The 9,844-nt window shown below is 39.6% G+C and overlaps 2 pseudogenes; both read right to left on the reverse strand.

Moving 5' to 3' along the window:
- Window positions 1-1,278: 1,278 nt before the first annotated feature.
- Window positions 1,279-5,071, reverse strand: LOC101118108 (ferritin light chain-like; annotated as a pseudogene).
- Window positions 5,072-5,410: 339 nt separating this feature from the next.
- Window positions 5,411-5,642, reverse strand: LOC101118363 (putative SNURF-like protein; annotated as a pseudogene).
- Window positions 5,643-9,844: the final 4,202 nt, after the last annotated feature.

A 9,844-nucleotide genomic window follows, 5' to 3' on the forward strand; every position in this document is an offset into this window, starting at 1 on the left:
TCTCAGAGTTTAAGGCTCTGCACTCCCTATGCTGAAGTGGGGGGCAGGGAAGGGTTCGATCCCTGGTCAGGGAACTAGGTTCCACATACTGCAACTAAAGATCCTGCCTGTGACAACTAAGACCCAGTATAGTCAAATAAATAAATAAAAATAAATATGAAGAAAATAAAACTGTATAAATTGACAAGAAAAATGTCTTTGCTCTCCATTCTCCAGCTCACAACTGTGAGTCCATGCCTTGGAGTTAACCGCTTTGGATTGTTTCTGGTTTTGGTCCTTCTTATGGATATATCTCGGAGAGGGCAATGGCACCCTACTCCAGTACTCTCGCCTGGAAAGTCCCATGGACAGAGGAGCCTGGTGGGCTGCAGTCCATGGGGTAGCGAAGAGTCAGACATGACTGAGCAACTTCACTTTCACTTTTCACTTTCATGCATTGGAGAAGGAAATGGCAACCCACTCCAGTGTTCTTGCCTGGAGAATCCCAGGGATGGCGGAGCCTGGTGGGCTGCCATCTATGGGGTTGCACAGAGTCGGACATGACCGAAGTGACTTAGCAGCATGGATATATCTAGAGCGCTGAATAGTATTCTATGTCTCTTTTATTTGGTTTATCAACTGTCAGGAACACTCCTGACTGTCTTCAATGAAAGAGTTGGAGTTTAGCCCATTTAACACTTCTCAGTTCCCTACTCTTTCATGCAATTTTGATTATTTTATAACTTACTCTATAGCTTACGAAAATATATTTAAACTTCTTTTTTCTTGATCCATCAACTATTTAGTAAAACCTGATTCTCTCCTAGGTAAGATGAGGAAATTAGTATGCCTACACTTCTCTTAACTTCATTGTCTCTGCCTCCCAGTTTCTTTTCATTTTGGTAAAATCATAGAATGTATAGTTGCTTTTATTATTTTGAAGCAAAAAAGCTTTATTTTACCTTCGCTTATTCTTTCTCTAATGTTTTTTCCTTATGTAAATCCAAGTTTCTGATCGATATAATTTTCCTTTTGTCAGAAGAACTTCCTTAAACATTTCTGAAAAGGCAGATCTATTGGCAACAAATATCTCTCAATCTTTGTTTGAGAACGTCTTTATTTCTCACTCACTTTGTTTTTTTCTGCAAAAAGTCTTATTGTTTGCATTTGGTCCAAGGCTTGGGAGAGGGCCCCCCGGGGGGTTAAAAAGCTGCCTAGTGGCTGCAGACAGGGGCTTCATGTAGAAGCCCTGACACCAGAGGGGCTCCTCAAAGTCCTCTAGGCTCCAGAGGTTTCTAGTCATGCTTCCAAGAGATATTCCCTTAACCCAGCCTGAGGACCAGCCAGCCTGTGGAGGTTGGTCAGGTGGTCACCCATCTTCTTGATGAGTTTCACCTGCTCCTCCAAGAAGTGGCTCTCCAGGAGGTCACAGAGGTGGGCACCTGTGGGGGTCATGCAGATCTAAAAGGGCATAGCTCGGGTTCTTCTCCATGAGAAGGGTGGCTTCCATAGCATCCTGGGTTTTACCCCACTCATCTTGAGACGGTTTCTGCACGTAATGGAAAGGGATATGACCCCAACGCTGGTTTTGCATTTTCAAGAGACAGCTGGGCACTTTTGCCATTCTCCTAGGCCAACTGGCAGAAAAAAATGGCCCATGCCCTTCAGACCCACGTTTTCTTAGTGAAAATAGAAGTCCAAAGAGAGGTAGGTGTAGGAGGCCTGCAAATGCATGTTGACCAGGAGGTTGATGGTGGCCCTCACCTCTGTGGAATAATTCTGACGAATCTCATAGTTGATCGGTAATAAAGAGGTAAGCTCAGAAAATGGTGTTGGCTGGTCTTAGTGATTGAAGACAGCTGAATGGCTGATTCTGAAGGTTGTGATTAGAAAGAAGATTGGAGGGTGATGGGAGGTTGGAGCAAGGGGTATCCTTGGGTCTGTTCCCTCCAAACACTGTTGAAGCAAGAGACCTATGCGACCATCACCTGGCTCACTGCCTCTCCTTCACCTTTGGATGATAATTTCCCAGGATGCAGAATTCTAGGGTAATGTTTCTTTCTCTTCAACACTTTAAATATTTCACTTCACCCTCTTCTTACATGCATAATTTTAGAGAAGAAGTCAGATCTCAATTCATATGTTTGTTCCTCTGTAGGTGTGGTATTATTCCCCCTCTGGCCTCATTCAAAATTTCTTTATCTTTGATTTTCTGTAGTTTGAATGTTGTATGCCTGTGTGTAATTTGGGGAGAACTGAATCATGATGGTGTTATCACTTATCTAGAGCCAGACATCCTGGAATGTGAAGTCAAGTGGGCCTTAGAAAGCATCACTATGAACAAAGCTAGTGGAGGTGATGGAATTCCAGTTGAGCTATTTCAAATCCCAAAAGATGATGCTGTGAAAGTGCTGCACTCAATATGCCAGCAAATTGGGAAAATTCAGGAGTGGCCACAGAACTGGAAAACGTCAGTTTTTATTCCAATCCCAAAGAAAGGCAATGCCAAAGAATGCTCAAACTACCGCACAACTGCACTCATCTCACATGCTAGGAAAGTAATGCTCAACATTCTCCAAGCCAGGCTTCAGCAATACGTGAACTGTGAACTTCCTGACGTTCAAGCTGGTTTTAGAAAAGGCAGAGGAACCAGAGATCAAATTGCCAACAACCGCTGGATCATGGAAAAAGCAAGAGATTTCCAGAAACACATCTATTTCTGCTTTATTGACTATGCCAAAGCCTTTGATTGTGTGGATCACAATAAACTGTGGAAAATTCTGAAAGAGATGGGAATACAGACCACCTGACCTGCCTCTTGAGAAATCTGTATGCAGGTCAGGAAGCAACAGTTAGAACTGGACATGGAACAACAGACTGGTTCCAAATAGGAAAAGGAGTACGTCAAGGCTGTATACTGTCACCCTGCTTATTTAACTTCTATGCAGAGTACATCATGAGAAACGCTGGGCTGGAAGAAGCACAAGCTGGAATCAAGATTACCAGGAGAAATATCAATAACCTCAGATATGCAGATGACACCACCCTTATGGCAGAAAGTGAAGAGGAACTAAAAAGCCTGTTGATGAAAGTGAAAGAGGAGAGTGAAAAAGTTGGCTTAAAGCTCAACATTCAGAAAACGAAGATCATGGCATCCAGTCCCATCACTCCATGGGAAATAGATGGGAAACAGTGGAAACAGTGTTAGACTTTGTTTTTCTGGGCTCCAAAATCACTGCAGATGGTGACTGCAGCCATGAAATTAAAAGATGCTTACTACTTGGAAGAAAAGTTATGACCAATCTAGACAGTATATTCAAAAGCGGAGACATTACTTTGCTGACTAAGGTCCGTCTAGTCAAGGCTATGGTTTTTCCTGTGGTCATGTATGGATGTGAGAGTTGGACTGTGAAGAAGGCTGAGCACCAAAGAATTGATGCTTTTGAACTGTGGTGTTGGAGAAGACTCTTGAGAGTCCCTTGGACTGCAAGGAGATCCAACCAGTCCTTTCTATAGGAGATCTATCCTGGGTGTTCATTGAAAGAAATGATGCTAAAGCTGAAACTTCAATACTTTGGCCACCTCGTGTGAAGAGTTGACTCACTGGAAAAGACCCTGATGCTGGGAGGGATTGGGGGCAGGAGGAGAAGGGGACGACAGAGGATGAGATGGCTGGATGACATCACGGACTCGATGGACGTGAGTCTGAGTGAACTCTGGGAATTGGTGATGGACAGGGAGGCCTGGCATGCTGTGATTCACAGGGTGGCAAAGAGTTGGACACGACTGAGTTACTGAACTGAACTGAACTGATCCTACTTATTGTTCTTTGAGTTTCCTGGATGTGTGATTTGTGGTTTAATATTAATTTGAGGAAATTCTGTTTCTGGCATTCTCAAAAGGAATATCTTTGTTATACCTTCTGTAGTTGTCCGTGGATCTGTTCCTTTTTCTTTTTTTTAATCTTTTTTCTTTTCAGTTTTGGATGTTTTTATTCACATAATCTCATGCTTTTTCTTCAGCCATGTCCACTCTAAGAATGAGCCCACCAAAGCCCATCAGAAGTTATCACATCCTTCATTTCTGTTTTTGATATCTAGAATTCATTTCGATTCTTTTAACATTTCCATCTTTCTTCTTGCCCATCTATTCTTGCATTTATCCATTAGGGCTTTTAGCATGTTAATCATAGTTGTTTGAATACTTCGACTGATAATTCCAACATCCCTGACATATCTGAATTTGTTTCTGATGCTGTTCCTTCTCTGCAAACTGTGTTGATTGCCTTTCAGTTTGCCTTGTAACTTTTAGTTGAAAGCTGGTCCTGATGTCATGGATTAAAGGAACACAGTCTGATTTCCATTTAGGATTCTCCTCCAATAAATTGTGATTGTTTCTATCTGCCTGTTTGTCTCTCCAATTTTGAGGGCAGCAGTTTGCCCCGTGACTTCAATTCTCTGAGGGATTTAAGAAAAGTTGTTGATTTTTAGGCTTTTTGTTAGTTGTTAGGATGGAGTGGTGATTTTAAAGCATCTTATATTTCTGACCAGAAACCAGAAATCCTTTCAATTTTGGAACTCTCTTTTGCATAGTTTATAATAACACTTATAACCAGAATTTTCCATACTTTGTCTTCATCTATAAATCTATTATGAAATTCAAGTCCAAATAATAGCACTTACGGTATTATGATTATGTAACTAGTATTTGTTACAGATCTAGGTGGGATGATTAAATCCATAGAAAAGGAGTTGTAATTTTATGTTCCTAAACCTGTGCCACTCTGAGATTTTCCTATGATAAAGTGAAATGGATATTCCTTTCATACAGTTTATCCATTTCTCAAATAAATGCCTTGTCTTAGCTTACTGCATCTATGGACCATAATTTTCACAGAGTTTGTAATTGTCTCCCTTTTCTCTTGTTGAAAAAGAAAATATATTTCGTAATTATCCGATTGTTATTTGTACTGGTTTTGGAATAGTTACTTTTAAACAGACTATTTTATTGTCACATTGCATAAATCTATCCCCACTGTTTCTTTCTATGGTCTTTGTGGGTTACTTTTGCTGTTTCTTAGACTCTGTATCATCCTTTATCATGGATTCCTCTTTGGTGTTGCTGAAGTATATTTTGGTACTTTTCAACTTTTTTCAGAAGAGATATATAAGAACTGTTCTAAGTCTTTGCATGTATGAAATGTCTTCATTTCACTTTCACACTTGGTTGATGGTGTGGCTGCATACAGAATTTTATGTTCAAAATATTTTTTCCTTAGTTATTTGAAAGCATTACTCCATTGCTTTCTTCCTTGCCTTTCTATTTTTCATGGACAATATCTTTATTACATTATACATTATATTATTACTTTATTATTTTATACCTTATAAAGATATAAGACTACTGATTTTTCACTCGGAGCCAGCTACCTTTATGTTCCACTACTGCTTTTATCACTTCTTGGTGTCTCAACTAAGAATACCTGTCTTGATTTCACCTGGAAACCCGTTACACATATTTGCAACTGCTAGATTCCCTTAGGTACAACTGACACTCTTGGTCTCTCAGTTGTAATTCCTTTGACATTTCACTTGGACGTCTACCTCTGGGGTGTGCTGGGCTGTTATCCATCTCAGGTGTAAGCAGTCCCTGGCCTGCTCCATCCAGCCACTGGCCACTCCTCTAGCTAGAATGTTAAGTATCTCCCATAGTTGCTCTGCTTTCCTCTATTTTGTTGCATCCCATGTGTCAGTGGAATCCCTGAAATTGTTACTTGTTTATAGTAATGTTTCCCCTATTCACCTCTCAACCCAAAGACTTTGGTGCGTTCTCTTTATACATATTCTGAAGTTTCAGAATGAATCTTTTTTTTCCAAACTCATCCTCTTTCAGTTTGAAGTTTTATATTTTATATCAACTCTGGGGTATGTTCTTCTATTTTTAAATTTTTTCCTCATTTCTCTGTTCGTAGAACATCTGTGTAGGACAGATATTGGTTTTTTAGTTGTTCTACTTCTCTTGACATTTTTTCCCTCAAGTTTTCTATCTTTGATCTTTTTACTCTATATTGCAAGAAATTTTTCTGATTTGTTTTCTTGCACTTCTTTGATTTATTCTTTATTTTGGTGATGTATTTTTAATTTCCATGAACTCTTCATTGCTTCTCAACTGCTCTTCTTTCATAGTAGTCTATTTTGGTTTAAAAGTGAATATATTCTCTTTTTGGACATTAATGAGAATTCCTTATAGCTTCTTCTGTTTTGTGAATTATTTATATTTCCACTGTCAGGTCAGTTCTTTCAAATTTTATTTCAGTTGTTCTCCAAGTAAACTTGAAGTGCAGAATTTCCTACCAATCCATGGTCTTTAACTCATTTATTTGTGGATCAAGGACAAGTGCAATTGATATAGATGGCTTGAGTGGGGTTTCCTTTCTTCTGCTCCAGAATTAGAGCTAGATTTTGTGTTTGTTGGTAGGAATGTGGATGATAGAATTTACTTTAGGTTGCTGGGGGCAGGTGGTCAGGGTGGTCCTCTCCCCAGATACCAAAGCATACTCGGTCCTCTCTGGTATGCCAACCCCTATTTTGAATTACTATTGCATGAATATATCACATCAACTGACTAAATTTCTTCACAGATGATGTCTCCAACTTGGCCTAGGGGCAAAATCCTTTGCTGCACAGACGGATGTGGCAGGGGACCAAAGACCCAGGATGACAGGATTCCATGCCCTGTTTCCGTCAGCCCTGGGTTTCTGTGCCCATCAGCCCTGGGCTTCTGTGCCCATCAGCCCTGGGCTTCTGTGCCCATCCCTGGAGTTGGGGATGAGACCGTCTGCACTTGAAACCCCATGGATTGAGTAGAGAAGGTGTATTCAGAGGAGATTCAAATGCTTTTATCTGAAGATTAAGACAAAAGCAATAATCATTCACTATTATAGGCGAGTGTGATTAACCCCACTTTATGAGTGCATTTGATGAAATACTGTGAATGAATCACGGATGTTAGAAATGAGGAGCAGCATGAGATAGTAAGTCAGCCTAACATAAACAACACCATTGCTGGTCCTTGTGTTGATCTTTGTGGGGAAAACTAGAGAGAATGCTTAAGTATTTCCATTAACCTTGGTCCAGTTCTCATCAATTAGGAGTGGAGAGGAAGAGGCTCTGTAAATCACGAACATCATAGCAAATATGTCACAGACTCCAGTGGAGACCAACTTTGGGTTTCTGATTCACTAAATTTCTTTCCCTTGAAGTGAGCATAGAGTTATCATGAAAGGAAAATGTGACTGTGGTTAAGACTTGTAAGGTCCCATACAAAGTGTTTGGGACCTTATTCGCTCCATTTGCACTCCTTTCATTTGTAGAGTTCCGATCCATTTCAAAGCCTTTTCTGGGTACTGACAGGGAAGAAAGTTCTATGAAATTGGAAACTTTTATATAGATCAAGATTTTCAGTATATCCCAAAACATAGTTAGATTTGATACAGATAAATCTCAACTACATCACGTTGATCACTTCCTTTCTTTTAAGCAGACTAACTGCCATTCTCAAACATAGATCAAGCATTTAGCCCTAACAATTGCAGTAATCAAAATAGATGGTGATCAGCGTATCCAGTTTCCCATCTGTGCTTTGTCTATGATGTTCAATTTTCATTTCCTCCTTTCCATTGACATGGAAGGAGGTGAGATAGCCCTTTACAGGGGATGTTTTTACTTCTTCATTCTTACAGAAGAGTCAGAATTCCATTTGGAAAGAGAAATTACATTGGGTTTGATCAATATCCTCAAAGAATTAAGGAAAATAATTACTTGTTATTTGACTTTAATGTGTACTTGATGCCCATGATTTGTGTTCTTCTGTTAATTGTAGCATCACTAGCAATTAGACTAGCAATTGTTAACATCTAAAATTGATTTTAATGCAAAAGAATCAATACTTGAGCTAAATTTTAAATATCTTGATACTAACAAGAGACTCAGTCTTTCCAATTGAATTACTTTTTGCTTTGTGCATTTTACAACCTTGAGCATGTCTAAGAGAGATGAAAAGTACCTACTGTTGTAAAGGACAATGTAAATAACTTGCTATGGTCATAGAAATGAAGGCAATGGCACTGATGGGAACAGCAAGCAGTAAGGATAGTTTGTGAAACTCAAGTATCTTAGCATTAAATTTGACAAAAATTATACTAATTACAATGGCTGATGAGGTTTGATTTGTAACTTTTTAAAATTGGAGTATAGTTGATTTAAAATATTGTGTTAGTTTCAGGAGTGCAGCAAAGTAATTCAGCTATATATATATTCATTTTATATTATTTTCCATTATACATTATTACAAAATATTTTTATAGTCCCGTATGCAAAGAAATAGCAGAAAACAATAGAATGGGAAAGACTAGAGATCTCTTCAAGAAAACTAGAGATACCAAGGGAATGTTTCATGCAAAGATGGGCACAAAAAAGGACAGAAATGGTATGGATCCAATAGAAGCAGAAGATATTAAGAAGAGGTGGCAAGAATACACAGAAGAACTATACAAAAAAGATCTTCATGACCCAGGTAACCACGATGGTGTGATCACTCACCTAGAGCCAGACATTCTGGAATGTGAAGTCAAGTGGACCTTAGGAAACATCACTATGAAGAAAGCTAGTGGAGGTGTGAGGTGATGGAATTCCAGTTGAGCTATTTCAAATCCTGAAAGATGATGCTGTGAAAGTACTACACTCAATATGCCAGCAAATATGGAAAACTCAGCAGTGGCCACAGGACTGGAAAAGGTCAGTTTTCATTCCAATCCCAAAGAAAGGCAATGCCAAAGAATGTTCAGACTATGGCACAACTGCACTCATCTTACATGCTAGCAAAGTAATGCTCAAAATTCTCCAAGCCAGGTTTCAACAGTATGTGAACCGTGAACATCCAGATGTTCAAGCTGTATTTAGAAAAGGCAGAGGAACCAGAGATCAAATTGCCAACATCCGTTGGATCATCAAAAAAGCAAGAGAGTTCCAGAAACACATCTATTTCTGCTTTATTGACTATGCCGAAGCCTTTGACTGTGTGGATCACAAGAAACTGTGGAAAATTCTAAAAGAGATGGGGATGCCAGACCGCCTGACCTGCCTCCTGAGAAATCTGTATGCAGGTCAAGAAGCAACAGTTAGAACTGGACATGGAACAACAGACTGGTTCCAAATAGGAAAGAAATACATCAAGGCTGTATATTGTCACCCCGCTTACTTAACTTATATGCAGAGTACATCATGTGAAATGCCAGGCTGGATGAAGCACAAGCTGGAATCAAGATTGCTGGGGGAAATATCAATAACCTCAGATATGCAGATAACACCACCATTATGGCAGAAAATGAAGAAGAGCTAAAGAGCCCCTTGATGAAATTGAAAGAGGAGAGTGAAAAAATTGGTTTAAAACACAACATTCAGAAAACTAAGATCATAGCTTCTGGTCCCATCAGTTCATGGCAAATAGATGAGGAAACAATGGAGACAATGACAGACTTTTTTTTTTTGGCTCCAATGCAGCCATGAAATTAAAAGACACTTGCTCCTTGGAAGAAAAGTTATGACCAACCTAGACAGCATATTAAAAAGCAGAGACATTACTTTGCCAATAAAGGTCCATGTAGTCAAAGCTATGGTTTTTCTAGTAGTCATGTGTGGATCAGAGAAGGCAATGGCAACGGGAGGGGATTCCCCTCCAGTACTCTTGCCTGGAAAATCCCATGGATGGAGGAGCCTGGTGGGCTGCAGTCCACGTGGTCGCTAGCAATCGGACACGACTGAGCGACTTCACTTTCACTTTTCACTTTCATGTATTGGAGAAGGAA

Source organism: Ovis aries, chromosome 7 (assembly GCF_016772045.2).
Source record: "Ovis aries strain OAR_USU_Benz2616 breed Rambouillet chromosome 7, ARS-UI_Ramb_v3.0, whole genome shotgun sequence".
NCBI classification, from domain to species: Eukaryota; Metazoa; Chordata; class Mammalia; order Artiodactyla; family Bovidae; genus Ovis; species Ovis aries.